At 36.8% G+C, this 21841-nt stretch overlaps 1 protein-coding gene across 4 annotated transcripts in view; it reads right to left on the reverse strand.

Moving 5' to 3' along the window:
* The window catches only part of SLC8A1 (solute carrier family 8 member A1), a 376683-nt gene that overhangs the window by 348514 nt on the left and 6328 nt on the right, over positions 1–21841 (reverse strand). The window lies entirely within an intron of this gene.

A 21841-nucleotide genomic window follows, 5' to 3' on the forward strand; every position in this document is an offset into this window, starting at 1 on the left:
CAAAAAACCTCACGAAACTTTGAAAGAGGAAGCCAAATGTTGCTCTTTTCCCCAAATGAAGTGCTTTTGGTTGACAAAGGTTAGTTGTTAATCACCCTAATGATGCTTTGATGAAGGAGGTTGAGTGTATTAGCTAAATCCTAACCAACAGGTCTTAAAGGGACGAAAGGGGCTCTTTTTCAAGTTGTGCTGAGTGACCGCTCCAAAATACACCGCTTTTCCCAGTCCTACCTTGTCAGGAATGAATGAACTCAACGATATGCTAAGAGATGAAGACCACGATATTGCTCAGCATTTGTGACCAGCACCCACTGTCTAATCTTATATTTTGAAGAGGTTTATCACTGTCTATAACTGCATTGATGCTTAAGTACAAATACCTAACAATACAAAACATCACATCCACAATCTTTTAATTATGGAGATATCCTTTAATGGGAGAGGGAGTGTAAGAGCAATCCTTTGCTCTTAGATACAACTGTTTTAGAAAGATGGCATCATTCAGAGTCCTTTTCCAAAAGGGAGCAAATGTTCTCCTTTTGTGTGTGTGTGTGTGTGTGTGTGCATGTGTGTTTGCACAAAAGCAACATGCTCTTTAGTATTTTAAAGAATATGAGTTCCCATGGAGAGAAATGGATTTTAAAAAAAAGAGGGTAATTTATTGGTTCTGAGTTATATCATACTGTATCTTTTTGAAGTTTAGGCTTTGAATGTCACTGCACATACAAATAAATGCCATATTTATTTGTAAGCACCATGGTGTTGGGAAGACAAAATAGGTTTTAAATTCAGTCATACCTGGGTTTGAATCTCTGCCACATGTTAGCTGTGTGATTATTGCAAGATTATTTCATCTGCTTGAGCTATAATTTTCTTATTCACACAAATAGGAATGACACTGACACCTTTCTTGCAAGATTGTTGTAAACGTTCATCAAGATCACATTGGTAGAACGTTTAATGGTGTGTCTGGGAAAAAGTAACAGTAACTCTTAGATCCCTTTTCTCTCCCCATAAAATAATATAGCTTGATTTAGGCTAATAAAATCTCGTATTACAGAGAATAATCATAATTTTTGCCACTGGGCTTATGAGAAGGGGAAGGAAATGAAAGAATTTATTTATTCTTGAAAATAAACCAAAGGAGGGGCAGCCCCAGTGGTGCAGCGGTTTAGCGCCGCCTGCAGCCCAGGGAGTGATCCTGGAGACCCTGGATCGAGTCCCACGTCAGGCTCCCTGAATGGAGCCTGCTTCTCCCTCTGCCTGTGTCTCTGCCTCTCATTCTCTCTGTGTCCCTATGAATAAATAAAATCTTTAAAAAAAAAAAAAAAAAAAGAAAATAAACCAAAGGAGAACTAGTGGTTCACAAGTCTTAACACTTGTAGACAAGTTGTGTTTTGGGGCTGAAAAGTGGTATCTCAGCTCTTCATAGCTTCACCCCTGTCTGTCTCACTCAAAATTCAGAGCATTCATTGCCTTGGGCAAACCCTGAAGGAGGGGGCCAAGTTTCTGATTCTTCCACAGAATCTTCTGATTCTTCTTTTGATTGGTGATTTCTAAATCAGGATTATGTAGTTTAAAGTTAGAATTTCAGACTTGGAAGAGCTATTACAACAGAGTGGCTTAAATTTTAAGGCACATTAGAATCACTAGAGAAGCTTGATCAAAATGGAGATTTGCAGGACCTATCCCAAAAGATTCTCATTCTGGAGATATAGGCTCCCAGTACCTGCACTTTTTAAAATTTTAATTTAAATTCCAGTTAGTTAACAGACAGTGTAATATTAGTTTCAGGTGTACAATATAGTGATTCAACACTTTCATACAACATCCGGTGCTCATCACAACAGAGCACTACTTAATCTCTGTCACCTATGTAGCCCTTCACCTTCCCACCTCCCACCTCCCTTCTGGTAAAAAGTATCCTAAGTATCTCTGATTCAGTCGCACACACACCCACATAGAACATCCCATGCCTTAGGGCTGTCTAATTGAAGGTTTTAACCAGTGTGGGGTCATATGGCTTCTGACACAACCGAACTGCCAGGGGAGGCTTTGGGTTTTGTGGAGACTGAAGCTTATATAGTTTGGGGTCTGTTTTAAGAAAAGTAACAAAGGGCAGCCTGGGTGGCTCAGGGCAGCCCGGTGGCTCAGTGGGTTAGCACCACCTTCAGCCCAGGACATGACCCTGGAGACCCGGGATCGAGTCCCACGTCAGGCTCCCTGCATGGAGCCTGCTTCTCCCTCTGCCTGTGTCTCTGCCTCTCTCTTTCTCTCTGTGTCTCTCATGAATAAATAAATAAAATCTTAAAAAAAAAAAAAAAAAAAAGAAAAGAAACAAAAAGTATCTTACTTTTGTAAATGATGTCAAAGCACAAGATCACGTGAACATATATTGCCAGACTTCTCCTGGGGCCTGGGAAGGGACTGATGTGATATGAGGGTGCCTGGACAGAAGCTTCCCTAGCTTAACAGCACATTAACTTCTGAACACCAGCATGACAGTCTATCCTTGCTATTGTGTCTATTTTACACAATTAAGAAATTGAGCAATGAGACATGCAGTAACTCGCCGTGGTCAAGAGCTAGTAAATGGCAGAGCACAGGTTTGAATCCAGGCAGCCTATTTCCAGAGCCTTTGTTCTTTTTACCATGACAGCATAATGTCTCTTATAGTTACTTCCTGTTTTCTGAAAACTATAGAAAGATGATACTTCTTCTTCTTTACATTACAAGACCTCGTCTTACTAGATGAAATAAAGTGCTGATTATGATAAATAAAAAAGATAAATTGATCAGTCAAGTAGTTTTGCACTGTTACTATGAAATTAATCTATTTACTTGTATATTTTTATATTTTAAAATCTAAATTTAAAATACACAATCACTCAGAATATATATTGAGATACATCTATATATGTATATCTATACATGCAAATATGTATATGGTAAATACATATCCAGTGGATGGATGAAGTCTCTGGTTGATTAAAAGTAAAAGAAGAAACAGTTGTCACATCCGGAAATTTATAATCTAATAAGCCAAGGATGTGGTATACCTCGGGAGCTCAGTGGTTGAGCGTCATGGTCCCGGGATCCTGGGATCAAGTCCCACATCAGGCTCCCTGTATGGGGCCTACTTCTCCCTCTACCTATGTCTCTGCCTCTCTCTGAGACTCTCATAAATTAAAAAAAAAAAAAAAAGACAACCCATGGTAGTGAATGGGGGGGGGTGGGCGTAGTATATCTCAAGGGTGAGATAACCATGAACTTTATAAGCAGCTTGAGGAAGTATGTGGAGGACTTCAGCATTTAGAAATGGGAGAAAGTATGATCCTAACCTCCGCAAGGGAATAGCGACGTGAAACAAAACCAAAACAGAACAAAGGGAAAAAAATACAAGAGAGCTAATTGTCTAGTCCAATATTCTTTTAGCAACACACTCCTCAATTTTAACTGCTTAGAATAAAGATGACTTTGCAGGAAGGCTGGTCACATGACTAAGTTCCGCCTGATGAGATGAACAGAATTGTTACATGACAACTTCCAGGAAACCTTCTTTTTAGAAAGCTGTCATGCTCCCTTTGTTCCTTTCTCTTCCTCTTTCTCCTTTCCACTGACTGGAATTTGAACAGCCACCATGGGCCATGAGACAGCACATGAAGGCTGGCAAAGCTTCAAGATAGAGAGGAGTTCTAACGACCATAAAGCCACTGTATGAGCCCTGAACTGCTTGCTTATTGCCAGACTATGTTCATCAGAGAAGGACAGATCACTGTTTATTTAAGAAATGTTTATTTCAAAAAAAAAAAAAAAAGAAATGTTTATTTCAGGTTTCTGTCATTTACAGCTGAATTTAATCCTAACTTATAAAAACCTGTACCAAGAATGCTAACCCCAGCCATCATTTTCTTAAGATTTCATTGTAAAAAGTAGGTATAAATAACATTATGTAAGTACACTTAAAAAACCCCCAAATGCATCATTATCGTGCATCCAAATAAAATTATCCCTTATAAACTCTCAATCTGGAAGAAAATATAATTATTCCAATCATGCCGCCATTAGTCAAATTAATGTTAAAGCTTTTCCTTTGGAAGTGCATTCAGATGACTTCCATGGATAACCCTCTTCTAAATTAGGTCCCTGTAGTGGATATTTATTGTATTAAAGGTAGTTAATAGAAGGTGATTCTACCAATGCTGGAATTTCTAGCAAAAGAGAGAAGATATCTTAAATACAGTACCTTTCTAGTGATGCTCAAAACATATGATGCAGAAAATTTCATATATGATCTGAGCATGTCAGGCATTCAACATTTGTTGAATGAATAATTTGATAAATAAATGCTGTTCTATAAATAGCATCATTGGTGGATGTGATCTAAATGCGAACATCCGAGATACGAAGGAAGTTGGTGGAAAGTGCACTTTCATGGGATAAGAAGAAGATGTGTAGAAGGTAGGAGCAGATGTTTGATCAATGGAGCAAGATCAACAATTCATGCTTGGAGAACCAATACTAGTCATGAAAAATCATCCATATTGTAAAATAATTACTTTTAGAGGGATTAATAATTAATTAAACTAACAAAACATTATCTTTCAGAAAAGAGAAAATTTGTTTCTTCTGAACAATTAATTCAAATATTAGCGAAAGAAATAATTGCTAAATAATTATTTGTTGAAATCCTGTTAAGTGATCAACACTGTGGAGGATGACATAAAATCTAAATATGCCTCAGCACTGCATCTTTTACTTTAGTGTTAATGCTAATGATTCACAGTCAAACATTTTCTGTATTTTTCCTAATTGGCTGCATTTTTGTTTGTCTCATAGATAACATGGTCTTAGAGGTGGAAGAACTCTTTAAGATCACTTCACTAATATTTAGCCCATATTTTGCTAAATGTAATTTTTTACCTGCAGGACATGTGCTTTTATCATAAACATGATGATGATATAATATAAATAGCATATGAGTGTATTATATATATTTAAAGCGACTTTCTATAGTGCCACGTGCTTTTCCATTGTCCATATTTATGCATTTTTACTCTGTTGGTATAGAACTGCTATATTCTATCTATAAGCATTTTAAAGTTTGGTTGCTATTTTCTCATCAGTCAGCTCATTAGGGAAAATGTCATTTCCATAAGAAAACTTTCCCTGATTACTTGGACCAAATCAGATTCCCTGCTATACACCTTCTACTTCTAGAAATACACTTACCATAACTGTAATGAGTTAAAAATGTAATTTGTGTTTAATACCTCGCTCTTCAACTGCAATATAGGCTCATCGAAGGCAAAGAATGTTCAATCTAGTGTTCCCAGCATCTAGCTTAGTCCTTTGTGCAAAGTACGTGCACCTAGCACATTGCCAGGCCTATGTGAAGTGCCCAATAAAAGACTGCATGCCTAAATGAACACAAAAAATAATTGAGAACCTACTTTGTGCTTCCCTTAACTGTGCAAATTATATAACAGCAATAATATGATTTGAGATCCTCTTTCTTGGCCAACCCACCATTCTCCCTCATGGGAGATGGCAGATTTCATACTCAGGCCCCTTAGGAATAATTCTTTTTTATTCCTTCAATTAGTATCTGTTTTCACCTGTTATGTGTGAAGCTGAATTTATCTTCTGAATCTTCCATTTTTTTGGATAACTTTTTACCAGCCAGCTAAGCAGATCATTTTAAATTATTTGAGTTGAAAATGCCCTTAAAGGCTAGATGTCCTTCCCTAGCACATCTGAAAATTAATTGTCTGGCACTCTTTGAACACTTTTAATCACCCTTAAGAAACACACTTCTTTGCAAGGAAGCACATAGCTCCTTGCTGTATCTCTCAAATTACTGGAAATTTCTTTATGTTGTTTGGAGCTCTTCCATACTGTAAAATCTCTGGTGGGGTGCTATTGTTACACTCTAAACATAACCCTCAATTTTTGGATGATGGACCTTTCCATACAGGAAGGAAGCTTTTATGCCTTCTCAAATAAATGTAAGCATCCACCGCTCCTTCATCTGTTTGCCACTGACATTCTTTCCAGATGTTTTGCCTTACTGGTCATTTACATTGTAACTCTTTAAATATGCAGTGTCTTAAGTACAGGATTCCCCAGGCGAACAATTTAGCGCTTTGAACAGTGGGTATTTTGCCTTATAAGAGTTTCATAAGGATCCCAGGATTCACTATGAACTCACTGGCAGATTGTCCTGAGATTACAGGGCATGATCAAAACACTTTTTTTATTTGTTAGACTGTGCCAAATGGCACAGAAAAATGAAGAGCTTGATCACTGGCAAAGGCACAGTTATATTTTATCAATTCATTTTCTTCACAAATGTTAATGGTAATGAACCAATCAACCATTGCTTTGGATTGCTCTATGTGTGCTTTACCTTCTCCACTTTGACAGGCTAATGATACAAAGCAATAGAATTGGTTATGCTACAAATTGTTAAACAAATGATCAACAAATTTACTCAAACAATGTCTGCCAGAAAAATACACTCATGATGTAGGAGGAATAATATAGAATGTGAAAAACAGTATCGAAATCCTCTGCTTCAGTGTGAGTATCAAATATGATGGAATTTATTTCAGCAGGTGCCTGAGTCCGGATGCTTAATCAGATTACGTGCCTTGAAACATAATTCTACTCTCAGACAATAAGATGTATATCTCTCTTTCCAACAAATAATTCTCATACTCCATAAAGTATTCTATGAGTCATTCCATGTTTTAAAAATTCTGAGAATCGTAACATTTTTATAAAACACAGAATATAACATATCAATGAAGAGAAGTTAGAAAGAATATGTAGAAACTGGGAAAATATGTTCAAGAACACCATATTAGTGAGGTTTCCTATTATTATCATCCTAATCTATTGTATATAATATTGTTCCATATATCTTTTTTGAGAAAAATATGGCATAAATACACCAAATATTGTTGAAATACATACTTCATTTTTCCCCCAGTTATTCCATCTACACCATGCATTGTATGTAGGAAACATGCCGGGCTTTCCAGTCGCCAGAGGTGAAAAATACATTCCGTCAGGCTTCTTTGAGAAGGTGGCATTAGAAATGAAATATGTAAGATGTAGAGATCCATATCTCTAAACACCGATATATCATTACTCAGATTTTCTCCTTAATATTCAGCAATTTTCAACACTTTAGATCCATAACATACATTTTCCCTAGGTATTTTAGAAATTCCTTTAGATATAGAAGATAGCTGATTGAGAAGAACATTTCACATTCCTCTCTTTTTTGATTTTCCAAATGATGTAAGTCTAGTTTGGATTTCCTTTCTAAAACTAATATCTCCAAGCTCCTAATCACCTTTTATTTTGCTTGAATACAGCAGCATATAAGCCTTTATCATTCCTGAGGTTTTGGCAAAGATAATTGGATATACTGACACAGTAAACTGAGGGGGGAAAAGTTTATTGCAACTCACAACTCAAAATAGACAAGCACCAGTTCAACTGAGATACTTCCTTTAAAATAAGCAAAACTGCCAACTCTCACTACTTTGGTGTTTACTCTGACTCCAAGGAGGGAGGAACAGGAATGAAAGGAGCCCATTGCGGTGCCTGCTGACTCAGACTGGTTTTCCCATTGCTGCTAGGAAGGCAGCACAGGTTGCATAACTGAGACAGCTTAATGGTCAGCCATGGCATCGACACAGACACTTGTGCTTAAGCACTTTTTCATGCTCCAGTAAGTAAATTGTTAATGGACAGATAACACCATCTTAATCTCTGATACTACTTCATGGAAAAACAATACACCCAGTCCCAGGGAAGGAGAACTTTAAAATAATAACAGCAAGCAGTTAAAGAGATGAAAGCCAGCAGACTGCATATCTGGCTTTGAGTTTAGCATTAACCTTCAGATAGGAATGAGTATTTGAATAAACGTTTACCCACTTAGAGGCACGTGCTATTAAAGGGTGAATAGACAGAAAACTAAAGGTCTTTGTACATGTGTGAAATACCACAAGATTAGATGAAATGTCAGACTAGCCTTTGCTGTCACCACAAGGGGGACACCTTCTGTGGATGGAAATAAATAGACTAAAAGAAAGTGAAGGCTTTTTTTGTCCATAATCCTCCCCCCCCCGCCCCCCGGCCCCACCAAGTTCACTGAGAAAGCTGGCAAAAGACTCTAAATGCCAGGGAACTGCCGTGAGATAGACTTTAGGAAATTCAGGCCCATTAATATGCTCTTAGGGTTGACTGTTGCTGGCTCCTTTCATAGATATGCAGGCAAATTCTCTTGAAACACAATTCATAAACTGCTTACTCTCTCTCCAGTTTTTTGTGTTTTGTTTTGTTTTGTTTTGTTTTGTTTTGTTTTGTGGGATTGTTTAGAGCTGCTCAGCACGTGGAAAGAATAAGCATGTTCCTTTTTAACTGTCAAAAGGGAAGTCTCAGATGACAGTGTACTTTTGAGCAAAAGCAACTGCTTTTCTTTTTAAGTGAAGTAACCAAAAGGGGTGGGGTGGGGGGAGGGAGGAAAAGAAACCCAAGCATTTTGCACTAAGCTATTAATCTCTTCATTCATATTTCGTGTTCCTCCAGACCAAAAGGTGACTTAAATTCACAGGAGTTCTTTCTCTGTGCCATCTTAGTATGAAGTATGATTTGATTTTTCTCCTTGACTGAGGTTTTTCAGGACTGGGCTCATATCTTACTCTCACATCTTCATGAATTACTCATTATAATCTTTCAGTGAGAGCAGAGAGAGGACACACAGTGTTCTCTGATGGAGACTTCTATCTACGCCAAGGTCGATTGCAATGCTGGGTGAGTCTCATGCTCTGTGATAGAAAAAAGAATGGTGGGTTTGGGAATGGAAGATCTGTGCCAGAATCCCACAAGATAATCATAACTGTGGAAATAATCATACTGTATGGACGGCACCTCTCATTGATGGAGTGCTTACTCGGTGTCCTGAGTGCTTTGCAAACATCTCATGAAGCTGTTGCATCAACCCAGGAGGTTATCATTGTCCCTGTTTTACAGATAGGACACTGAGGCTACGGTGACACACTGCCAGTCATTTATAGCAGAAACCGAATTTGAAATCAGATCTATCTGCTCAGTTTCACCATCTGTAAAATAAAGGTATAATCCCCCCACCCCGATTTTGCTGTGCATAAATGGGAGTACAGAAGCCCTTTAAATCAAAAAGAAATATACATGCCAAAGCATTGTGTTAAGGACAACTCGGCATATAGACCAAGTGCAGAATGGAAGCTGGGCTCTTCATAAGGCGAAGTACAAGGCAGAGGAAAGTAGGAGGAACTTTCCTTCCCAGGGCCATGGTTCTACTCCTTGTCACTAACCTAGAAGTTTCTTCTTGCTTTTCTGACATTCAGCTTTAGTCCCTTGAGGTGCCAGAGCAGCTTTGTCTACTCTCTGGTAGTAAGGGGACAGTGGCACATTGCTGGAAGGGGAAGCGGGAGGGAGACTCAGTTTCACTTTGGGTTTAAAACGCTTAGGTTGGAGAAAGAGAGAGGATAGAAGAGTCTGGAAGGCCAAAGAGCATACAGATTCCGTTTTCCCCCTTGAGACCGTCACAGCACTTAACTCTCAGGCTTCCGCTCTAACAAGAGCCATTAAGTGGCTTCCTGACACCCTTCCTCTGTGGGGTTGGTCTCTGAGCAGGAAAAGGATCAGGTTTGTTGGCAGAATTTTCCCCTAGAAGCAATCCCAAAACTTTAGCCAATAAAACACTTCTTGCAGTCCTCAAGGAGCCAATACAGTATCACTTTATTAAAAAGCCCATCCTCAGATTTTTACAGCCCAATGTGAAATGAAGGAACTCACTCACCTTCACAGGAGGATACACTTCTTTTAAAAATCTACTTGTTACAGTAAAACATACTTAACATACAACTTACTCTCTTAACCATTTTGAAGTGTGTAGTTCAGCAGTGTTATTATGCAACCATCACCACTGTCTATCTCCAGAATTAGTTTGCAACAGCATGGATGAAACTGGAGAACATCATGCTAAGTGAAATAAGCCAGACACAGAATGACAAAAGCTGCATGACATCCCTTACACGTGGAATACAAAAACCCAAACAATCACAACATAAAACAAAACCCCCAAACCCAAACACAGAAAAAGAGATCAGACTTGTGGTTACCAGAGGCACAGGGTGGGGATGGGGAACTGGAAGAAGGTGATCCAAAGGTACAAACTTTCTGTTATAAGATGCATGAGTACTGGGGATGTGATGTACAGCACGGTGACTACAGCTGACACTGCTCTATGGTACACGGGAAGTTGTCAAGAGAGTAAAATCCTGAGAATTCTCATCACAAGGAGAATTTTTTTCTTTTGTATTTTATTCTTTCTTTGTTTTTAGTATATCCATATGAGATGTTGGATGTAAGCTGAACCTACTGTGGTGCTCATTTCACAATATATGGAACTCAAGCCATCATGCTGTATGCCTTAAATTCATACAGTGAGGTATGTCGATCACTTCTCAACAAAAATTGGAAAAGAAAGCTGAATTGATGGTAACATAGAGTACAAAGGCACTTAGCAGAAACTGGGGAGAGAAGGAAGGGTCATATTTTAAAAAGGTGTTAAAAAAAGGGAAAGAGAGTAGAATGGTTGTTGTCAGGGTGGGAAAAGGGGGGACATGATGATACATTTCTAACGTTTTACATTGTACCACTAAATCTGTGTTAAAAACAAATACACACAAAAATATTTTTCCCCTTACCTATCAAGACACATTCATGAGACCCATTTGATGACATTAATTATGTATATGTTTTTTTTTTCACCAAGAAACTAGGGAAAGTGTGGATATTTTACTTGTACCCAAGAAAAATATGCATCATTTAAATATCATCAATCACTTGGAATGTGCAATCACATATTTATGAGGGCAGATGCACTGTGCTTGACTTTAAAACATGTGGCTCATTGGAAAGCATGGAGAGAGAGATTTTTGTTATTATTTTAACCTTTGCTTATTGATGTGGGCTCTAAACAGAAACTTTAGTATTTCAGAAAGTAATAAGCACAGAATAATAAGTTTTCAGATCTTCATTTATTCCTTTCATATCTTCTAATTGTTTGTTTTTCTAAAGCTTCCTCTCATATATGGAATGCATTTACTTTGCTTCTTTTTATAAATATAAATACATTAATTTATTCAAGACTGATTATAACCTCCTAGATACCTACTGTTTCAATAATAAGTGTTGAGGAAACAAAGATGTGTATCTTTTAGGTACTTAATGAATCTTCATTATGAAAAATTCTAGGTATATCCTGAAGGTGCAAAGTTGAATGTAATGTAATATTTTGAGATGATTTGTGGGGTGTGAGGTAGAATCATAGATTCGGAATTACCTATTCAGGTAGCCAGGGATGTCCAAGGATAAAACTCAAAATGAAAGACATATGATCTCAATTTGGCAAATATATTGAACATAAGTATTAATAATATCACTGAAAAGAAGCAAAAATTATAAAGTACAGTAAACCTTTATGATGATTGACATCTAGTTGGAACATATGGCAAAGAGGAAAATCATGTTAGAAACATGTATTATACTAGACACAGAATAAGAATATCTAGAAATCAGTAACAATGAGAGATTGGCAAACAATATTTTCTCAAATCTGGGCTTGAAAACTCTGCCATTCACTCTACTTCCTACCATAGTTCTACTTCTTCAAATAAGAATGTGAAAATAACAAGAAGTTCTACTTCTTCAAATAAGAATGTGAAAGTAACAAGCCCCCAAAATTACTGTTTTGAAGTTATGAGGCCAAAAGGCAAACCAACACAGAATAGATTCTCTCCACATATATATAAAGGGTATTTCATAACATTATCTGTGTTTCTCCTGTGCATACAACTTAACAGTTGTGAGGGACCTTAGGTAATCATCCAAGTCAAGCCCTTAGTCTAACCTAAAGAAGCTTAGGTCCAGAAAATGAGAATGGATTTACCAAGATCACAGAACTAGAGAACTAGATCCCAGTTCTCCCTCCATTATAATCCAGCAGTCTTTCCCATATTATGTATGCCAATGGACAACCAGTCAGTAGCTATGTTCTCTTTGTGATGAGATTTCCATCTTCTTCATTTTCTCTCTCCCAAGCTGCTTTTTTTTTCCTTTAACACACTTGATACTTTTTCCCTTTTTGTAGCTCTGCGAAACTTCAGATCAGGTCTGATCCATCCAAATGTGTGTGCCATCTCCCCTCTGCAGGCTTCTGCAATCACTACAATCAAATACTTGAATCATTTGGCCCAAATTCGAATAACAGGTCTGACAGGTCTGGCTGTCCCACTGCCTTTTGGTGACTCATCCATTTAACTTGTAATTTCTTTCAGGTACCTGGACATTTTTGTCCTGAATCCAATAGCTTTTTTGAAAAACATTTTTAGTGCAAACACTAAAAATAAGCTCCAGGTTCCAAAGAGGAAGCACAGGCATGAGAAATTGTTTCTGAGACTAAATAAATTACAATTATGTAACGCCAAATGGGACCTAGAGATTATTTAGTTCCACCTTTCCTTTGGCTGATGTTCAGAAAAGCTCATGTCATTCATTCATGAGTGTAATTTGTGTTGGCCATTGGCAGAGCTGGGATCAGAAGCAAGTGCTTCTGTCCTTCTGTCTGATGATCTTAGGAAAATATGGGGTCTGGGGAACAAAAAACTCTTTGTCATGTATCATATTTTTAAGCTTTCTCATTCATTTTTTCATTTGTCCACACACCCTCAAATGAAGTGAAATCATTATTATTATCATTCATTTACAAAGGAGGAGGTAAAGCTAAAAGTGAACTGAAAAGTCATACTACGAGATGAATTTTGATACTAGATTTATCAACTTTGTACTGTTTACTTTTTACATAAGTACTATACTAAATAAAGCTGAAAAGTTATACATCAGTTGATACACAATTTTATGATTGTTCATAGACATGATTTCTTCAGTGTTCATGATAACAAAAGCTGCCATTTTGAATGATGGTTATTCAGATCACAAGACATATGGAAAGAGCATAGATTTTAATGTCAGGTAGACATATGTTCAAATTCTGGCTTGTCTACTTTCAATGTAGTAGCTCAACAAGTGGTAGTCATAATAATTTTTATTATTATTTATGTCTGAAAGTAAATCATCTTCTTTTGGGGGGTGTCGTTTTGTTTGTTTTGTCCTTCAAATAACACATATAAGCGAAATCACACAGTATTTGTCATTATCTATCTGATTTATTTTACTAAACCTAATACCCTCAAGGTCCTTCCATGTTGTTGCAAATGATAAATCATCTTTTAAATATATAGGACAAAAGAGAAGGGTCTAAGTCAGGACAAATTCTTAAAGCATATTTTTACTTCTTTTACACTTATGCCTTCTTATTTTTCATCAGATGATAATGACTAGGACAATTCATGTAAAATGAAAAGCCATACCAAGAAACAAAGAGTGAGTTTAGGATCAAATTATGGATGTATCAGTTAGTGAGTAAAAAATCAACATGTATCATGAAAGCCTCTCTAAAAGTCTATTTCTCTACTGTTACATACACTTTTGACGATGAACATTACAGCACAATGGCATTCCAGTGGTTATGAAGTCCAACTTCTTCATCCCACAGAGAAAACAAAGGTCTGGAAAAAGATTAGTGACTTGCTAACTATTGGACCTTAAAGACAGGACTTGGGATTTTGAGTGTAGTAGTTCTGTTCCTAGTATCCAAACATTGAAATTGATGCCTATTTAAAGATTTACCTCCTTTTTGGATAGACTTAGCCTTTGTCATAAAGGACTGTCAGTAGTTATTCAATTATTAGATGCCAGAAATTATTTGGCTCTCAAATGATATCATTTTACCCTTAAAAAAAAAATAAAGCAGACCCATTCAGGAGCTATGTTCAGGCACTTATACCTTACTCATTACCACATTTTCCTCATTGGCAGGAGGTACTTTGACTCTAATAAATGGAAGAATACGACACCTGAGTCAAATTTTAGCTGTTATCTCAGTTTTTGATGTTATCTAAATGGTATATCCATATTGGTCTAAATAGATGATTTGACTAGGTATACTTGGAATATCTACTTGTATACACTGGTAAACTGAGATCAGTTTCCAGATCCAAATGGAGGCACTACTCAAGTGGTGTCTGGTGTTGTCAGATTAAAATCCATTTCCAAAAGTAATACACAAAAGGATTTCAGAACCATCTAAAGATAGAAAATATTGCTCTATGGCAAGTACTTCAAACAGTTGTATCAAGATCTGGATAATGTTGCTAAAAATGCTAATGGAAAGTTCTCACTATCATCATATGTTATTTTTGCCCTCATAGCCAGATTAACTGACACTTCATTTTTAAAAAGTTATTCTCAGAATATTTGTGGGTATTGGAATATAAAATAATGAAAAGAGTATTCATTTAAAAGAGAAATATTTTAATCACCCTCTTCTCCGTGTAAGTTCTCTCATATTGAGGCTGGTGAGGTTGATAGCTTTTGCAGTTGGTGAGTTTGGATAACCTACAATAAATGGACTATATTTTGGAGCTAATCAACCACCAAAGCCTTCAACGTGTAATGAGTAACGTTATTAAAATCTGTTTATTAGTCGGGTGGACCTTATGATGTAAAGAACCAATAGGATTCTTAAAATTAACAATTTAAAACTAAATGAGGAAGGGACAGGCCTCTTGCTTGGGGCATGTGGAAGACTAAAGAAACACATAACTCCTTACAGAACATTTTCTTCTAGTTCTCCATTCGATGAGAATTATTTTGGCTCATTTGCTTCATTATTCAATAAGCATTTATGGACTACACCCACTGTATGTCAGACACTGTGCCAAGCCCTTCATATACAAAGATGAGTAAGATAAGTACATGCCCCCGAGTTGCTTAGAGTCTAATGAGGAGGCAGAAAAATACACGTTGACAGTACTAAGTAGGATCATGGAGATCTTTGCAGGGCTCAGTAGGAGCCCTGCAACAGGAGAATACAGATCAGAATATGATTGGGGAAGGGCATTACAGAGAGAATGGTTCTTATTTTGAGTCTTAAAGCAAGGGCAGGGTTTGTTAAGTGAAAAGATAAACACTAAAGAAAGAAGGTATGAACAATTAAGAAAATAGAGATCAGAGCCCTTTTGACTGTTTCAATGAATCAGCAGTAGTTTGGTAAAGCTGAGACAAAGAACATTTTTTGGGAGATAGAGGACAGGCTTAGAGACATAGGCAAGCCTACAATTTCAAGGATCTTTGGCACTAACCTAATAAATTTTATCCTGGAAGTTATGAGGATTCTTTAAAAGATTTTTTTTTTACATATAAGGATGCTGATTAAAATTGTGTTTTCGCAAGATCATGTTGGCAACTAAGTGGAGGATATTGGGAGTGGCCAGGCTGGAGGAAGGGCATCTCTTAGCATGCTACTGAGGTAACTCATGTAGTAACTATAAAAGGCACTGGCTATAGATATAAGAGACATTTAGGAGACATGAACTACAGGATTTAAGGACTGATTTGTTGTGGTAGGGGGACAGTAAGTCAAGGAAAGTAGTCTAAGCTGACTTTTTGGTTTAAGGTTAATCAAAGAGTCAGATAAACCACAAAGATCAGTCGGGTGGATAATAAAAATAATGCGTTTAACTTTGAAAACATTAAGTGTGGGTATGCCTGGGTGGCTTAGTGGCTGAGTGTCTGCCTTCCGCTCACGGTGTGATACCAGGGTCCAGGGATAGAGTCCCACATCAGGCTCCCTGCGAGGAGCCTGCATCTCATTCTGCCTGTGTCTCTGCCTCTATCTGTGTGTGTCTCTCATGAATAAATAAATACAATCTTAAAAAAAAAAGAAAACATTAAGTGTGAGTCAAGGGATCTGCAGACATGGGTCAAATAGACAGTTGGATGTATGGATAGGAGTGTGGACAGTAAACATTAGTAATGGGAAACTAGAATCAAAGGTAAAAGTGATGGTAAGATAGCACCTGGTTGCTCCAAATTCGTTCAGATGCTTTGCATAAGTAAATTACATACCAATGCATGAAAACTTTTCAAAAGAAAATCGTGAACCAATCAGTGGACTGAGGAAATCTGGAGATTGGAAGAGCGGCCATTAGATTGCAAATGAGCCAATATAGTTTCAATGTTCAAAGCCAAGTCAGCCTAACCTTATAACATTTAGGGATTTTAAACTAGCTGGCACATGATTTCTGACTTTCATCATGATATTTTACATAACTACACAAAAGTGCTTTGAACCAAATGGAGAAATACAGACTGATTGATAATGCAATTAGGTGAAATCCTTACTAAACAATTGTGCTCAAAGACTGCTGACTCAGGATGGATAGAAAGTGAGTGGTGTGCTGCATGGCACTGTCCTTGGCTTTGGTCAAATACTTTGTCAGAGTATCAGATAAAGACATAAAAGCCACTCTCACAAAAGATATCAAAGTTGAAGAATAAAAACAGGCTGGATGACATTTAGGATCCACAAAGACCTTAACAGATGAAATTTGATAGGGATAGGTCTCAAGATCCTGCACATGGAGCTCTTAAAATTATTTGCAACATATTTGTTGGGTGAGTTGTAGTTATCAATCCCCTTGACACATAAACTAAGTAAATTAGAAAATAGAAAGAAACTAGTGCACATTTAAAGAAGAGTTTTTAGGCATTATTGTAAGCTGGAATTCATACACATGTCATAAGAGACTCCACTGAAGAAACTGGAGCCATAGAGAAAGTTTGAGGGAAATATAGTAACTGCAGGTCTTCAGAGACTCCAAGGGATGTCAGTTGGAATAGCAATTATGTTTTGCAAGATTATAAAGACTAAAAGTAGTATTACTAGATACAAGAAGTTACCTTTCTTTATTATGCTCCTTTATGCACTTGCCCACAGTGGAATGGATAATATTGACTCTGGACCCATATTTGTCCAGCTCTACTATTTACTATTTATTAGCTGTGTGACCTTGGGCAAATTTCATTAGTTCCTCCCCATCTCTTTTTCCTTATCAGAAAATGAGGTGGTGATAGGGTCTAGCTCATAAGGTTATTGTCAAGATGTAATGAGTGAATACAAGTAAACACAGTGAGAAAAGTGCCTGCCACATAGAAATTGCTTTGTGTTAGCAACTATTGTTATTAGTAGTTATAGGAACATAGAGGACAATTGCCCTCCACTCCCAAGGAAATACTAGGAAGAAAAAGAGATTTAAAGAGAAACCCTTTAAGCAGCTTTTTAAAATTTATGAATTATTTGTAAGCCAGTTGATAGAAGTTGGTGACAGTTTCCAAGGCTTCTAGTTGCTGGTTCATCTGTACAACTCCCATCAGAGTATATGGGAAATCAGCTGCAAGTAATAACTCCACCCTAGAGCCCAGGACAAATTTCTGCTTGGGTATCTGACAAAGTTAGGTACTTCTTTAATTTCTTTATTTCTTTTTTTTTTAAGATTTTATTTATTTATTAATGAGAGACACACATACACATACACACACACACAGAGAGAGAGAGAGAGAGAGAGAGAGAGGCAGAGACACAGGAAGAGGGAGAAGCAGGCTCCATGCAGGGAGCCTGATGTGGGATTGGATCCTGGGTCTCCAGGATCACTCCCTGGGCTGAAGGCGGTGCTAAACTGCAGAGCTACCTGGGCTGCCCATACTTCTTTTACTTCTGAGCTCATCTTGCCATCATACTTTACATACTTTAGATTTAGATTTAGATTTTACATGCAAGTTTTTGACCTCTATATCAATGGCAATTCAGTATCTTTGACTGATTCCAAGTCCTATTCCAGGAAAAAGAAAAGGCCTCAAGCAACTTTTACTTTTAAAAATTCCCAGGCATAAACTGAAGTCCGAAGAACCACAAGCACAAAGCAAATACTAGATTTTTATGGGAAATGGAAAAGACTTATTTGTATCTCTAGGAGATCAGAGCAACCTTGACATTTTGGTAACAGCTAAATCAGTGTGACACTGCTTCTAAATTGTGGTTTGCAGTTTTTCATACCATCGAGTTATCTACCCAGCAATCTCATTAAAATTTCTGGATCAAATCTTGAAATCGCATTCATCATCCCTTCTACTCCATCCCTGAATGACCACTTTCTCCTAGAACATCATTCTACAGAAGGCTGAAGTCACAAGATATTATCCCTTGAAAAAATAAAATCTATGGACAAATGACTTTGAGCAATACTGTATACCATAAAAAGTGCCTAGATATTTCCAAGGCAGATTGTTTTATTAAAAGCTCCAAGAATCAATTTACCTAGGTTTTTTGTAGTGTCCCTAGTTTGTTCATTCATCAAATTATTTTTAGTCTATAGCCCATTAATATATTATACATCTTATTTGGTGAAAGACTTGGTAACTATTACTTTTAGCTGCTTTTCCTTGAACACCTACTCAGTCTCATTTATTCTTGAAAATAGTCTTTTAGTTAGGGCAAGCATATGTTTCAGTTTGCCTGGGACATTCCCAGCTCTTTGCTGTTGATCCAGTGTAATTATTAACAGTTCTCCTTTTTATTCTCAAGAATGTCCTCATGAATTGTATAGACATTTGACCTGCAAGGTGTCTATTACTATCATCTGAATTTTATTTTTAAGGAGGCTCCAAGCCTAGTGTGGAGCCCAATGCAGGGCCTGAACTCACAACCCTGAGATTGAGACCTGAGCTGAGACCAAGAGTCAGATGTCCAACAAACTGAGCCATCCAGGTACCCCTGCATTTTTTCCTTTTGCTTGCCTTTCTACAGTTTACCCTATCTACTGCAGTCAGAATTAACTTTAAACAATGTAAATTAATATATTTCATTTCTCAGTCCATAATCCTCCAATGGATTCCTAGTACCCTCAGAACTAAAGTCCCACAACTGAGTCTTCTCAATCGTGGGCTTCAAAGACCTAATAAATTGGCTGCTAGCTATATCTCTGATGTAATTTTTTTTTTTTTTTTTTTACCATTCCTATTTTTTATGCAGCCTCACTGGGCTCCTTACTGTGTTTGTAGAACAGATCAAGCATGCTCCTACTTCAGTGAGTCTATACTTGCTGTTTCTTCCCTCTCTTGAAAATCTTCCCCCTAATCATTCATATGACTTGTGTCTACACCATATTTAATTTTCTGTTCAAGGTCATTTCCTCCAACCACCCTATCAAAAAATGCTTTCCTTCTTTTTCTCTCTTTATCCTACTGTACTTTTATTTGGTGTAGGTATTGTTTGAGTTATATTTCTAATGCCCCACTTATATTAGCACTGTGGAACCTCCATTAAGGTGTATGTATCATTTTATATACAATTTCTACTATGTTCAGTTCTTCAACACAAATTGGCAAAATAATTAAAAATGATTACACATACTTTCTTGGAAAGAAAAAAAATTGACATAGAAAACTGACATTTTAAGACAATGTTACCAATTTTTCTTAAATCTCTCCAGTCCTAGGTGCTTTGATTAGCAAATACTCTCTTTTGACATGCATGCAGTCTTTTAAAGAACATGGATTCAATCTGTGTTTTGTTTTTGAAAACTGATATGTAATTGAGCCAGAGACAGTTGGAAACAAAAAACTTTCTAAAGATCAGCGGGTAAGACTCCTAGTAAGATCAAGAAAATACTCAAGAAGAGAAGCGTTCCTTTGAATCCTTGACTGGGTGTGTAGACATCATCATGCCCTTTGGGAGCTACCTCTGGCCCACCTAGCAGCAATTTCAATCCTGGGCCCCATCTCATCTACCACACGGGAGGGGCCTAACCAAATCTTAAGAATAATAATATACCATCCAAGGGGAGCTGTAGCTTCAACTTTCCTCAACTCATAGCAGTAACCCTACTGGGATCCTATGCTGAGAAAACTTTCCTCTGCAGAGACTGCTGGCCTAGGGGTCCTAGGGCTCTCTGACCTCTGGGCCCAGCCAAGACAAGCTGTGGTCTCAGTTTCATTGTGTTGCTGAGACTTTACCTCTGGTGACAGACTTGCCATTTATTTTGAGAAAAACACTTTATTTATTTTGAGAAAAACACAAAAGCCTGGGGCCTTTTGGTCAGGCAAATTGCATAGATGCATCTAATATCTTATTTTAAAAGAAAAAGGTTAAAATTGTTAAGACGAGAGAGAGAGAGAGAGAGAGAGAGAGAGAAAGAGAGAGAGAGAATCTTTCATTCCCCCACTCCCCACCCCCTGGATTTAGTAAGTGGGACAGGTTTTGGTGCTGTAACCAGGGAATCAAAGTATCAAGGAACTTCTTCTGTCTTCCCACTCTGCTTTAGTCTTCATCCTAAACCAAGCAATTACCATGAAGCAGCAAAGGTTGTCTTCATGATGTCTAGACATTATCTTAATATACTCAAATAGATGATTGAAGGGAAAAAAAGAGCTTTGGGACATACATTCTCTATATTACTTATTTCATCTGTGTTCCCAAGAAAACATGGGCCTCAATTTTGGCTTTGGGATCCAGGGACTGAATTTAAGTTAAGTATATAATGTTACTTAAATTTAGTTTCTTAATAATGAAAATTTTGGTGTTGGTATGTTTTTGTTTTTGTTTTTGTTTTTCCACACTCTGAATTGCTCAGAAAGTTTAGTTTAATGAATTATCATGGCTGTTTACTCCTGATATGGTTGTTGACTATTGATAGTTAAAAAAAAATTAAAAACATGACCTATTAGGACTTATATAATTATGGGGTCAGCAGGAGCCCCACTTTTTGCCTGCCTCTGATCTTATTTGCTTTTTCTCTCTCCTACGTGCATCACAGTAGATATTTATCTATCTAAGGCAAAAGAATATTTAAATTAATAGTAGCAAAATCATCTCTGGGGAAACAATAAGATAAATGATTTTGCATGTGTGATAGAACAAAATAAGTGGTAGAGAGTGGATTTGACCTTTATTCCTCTGCATATGCATGATAAAAAGAGGAGAAAAGAGGTAAGTTTTCATTGCATGCTCTTCACAAAAATAAAATAAATAAATAAGTGGCTAACTCCTGTACAATTTGTATTGCCATAGTTAAAATATATTTAATTATAATTTTCATAAAACTAATACATAATTCTGCAATGTTGTATGCTAAATTTCTGAAGGTCCCATGCTTATAAGCACAATTTAAAATGTAAGCTGAATGTCAAGTGGAGTTCCTGTTCTTCATTTTAGTTTTATGAAATTGGAATTTCAATACAATTTAACAGGTATGTGAGATGGGCCTCTGAATGCAATACTAACTTTCATGATTCTTATCTCATTTTATACTTTTTGTCTAACTCATCTTTGTGACATAACAGTGAAGAATGGGGAAAGGATGTCAAAATTTTTACACGTTTTTATTGAAACACAGTGTAATGAACAGAGAGAAGAAGAGGATGGAATATAGTCACAAAATAATAATTTAACCTCTATGTCTGAAAAACATCCAGTCAGCATTATAAATGTTAGCTTACAAAGAACAATCAATATTATTTCTTTTTCAGGAATGTTAAATATAAATATTTAACATTAATAAATAATATTAAATATTAAATAAATATTGGTTCTTATTATTGTTTCTTATTCAGAAGCACTATTTTAAATGACTAGCTTACTCATTCAACAGGTTAAACTAAATGAACAGTAATCTGAGAAGAATAACATTGCTTGTTTTTTTTACCAGACACTATACTGAATAATTTTCGACATTACTTTTTTTCATACATTAATTTATTTGTTTCCATTTGTAAAAGGCCAGGAAACAATTGCGAGACAGTTGTAACACAGAAGCTA

The sequence above is a fragment of the Canis lupus genome, chromosome 17 (genome assembly GCF_003254725.2).
Source record: "Canis lupus dingo isolate Sandy chromosome 17, ASM325472v2, whole genome shotgun sequence".
Taxonomy (NCBI): Eukaryota; Metazoa; Chordata; class Mammalia; order Carnivora; family Canidae; genus Canis; species Canis lupus.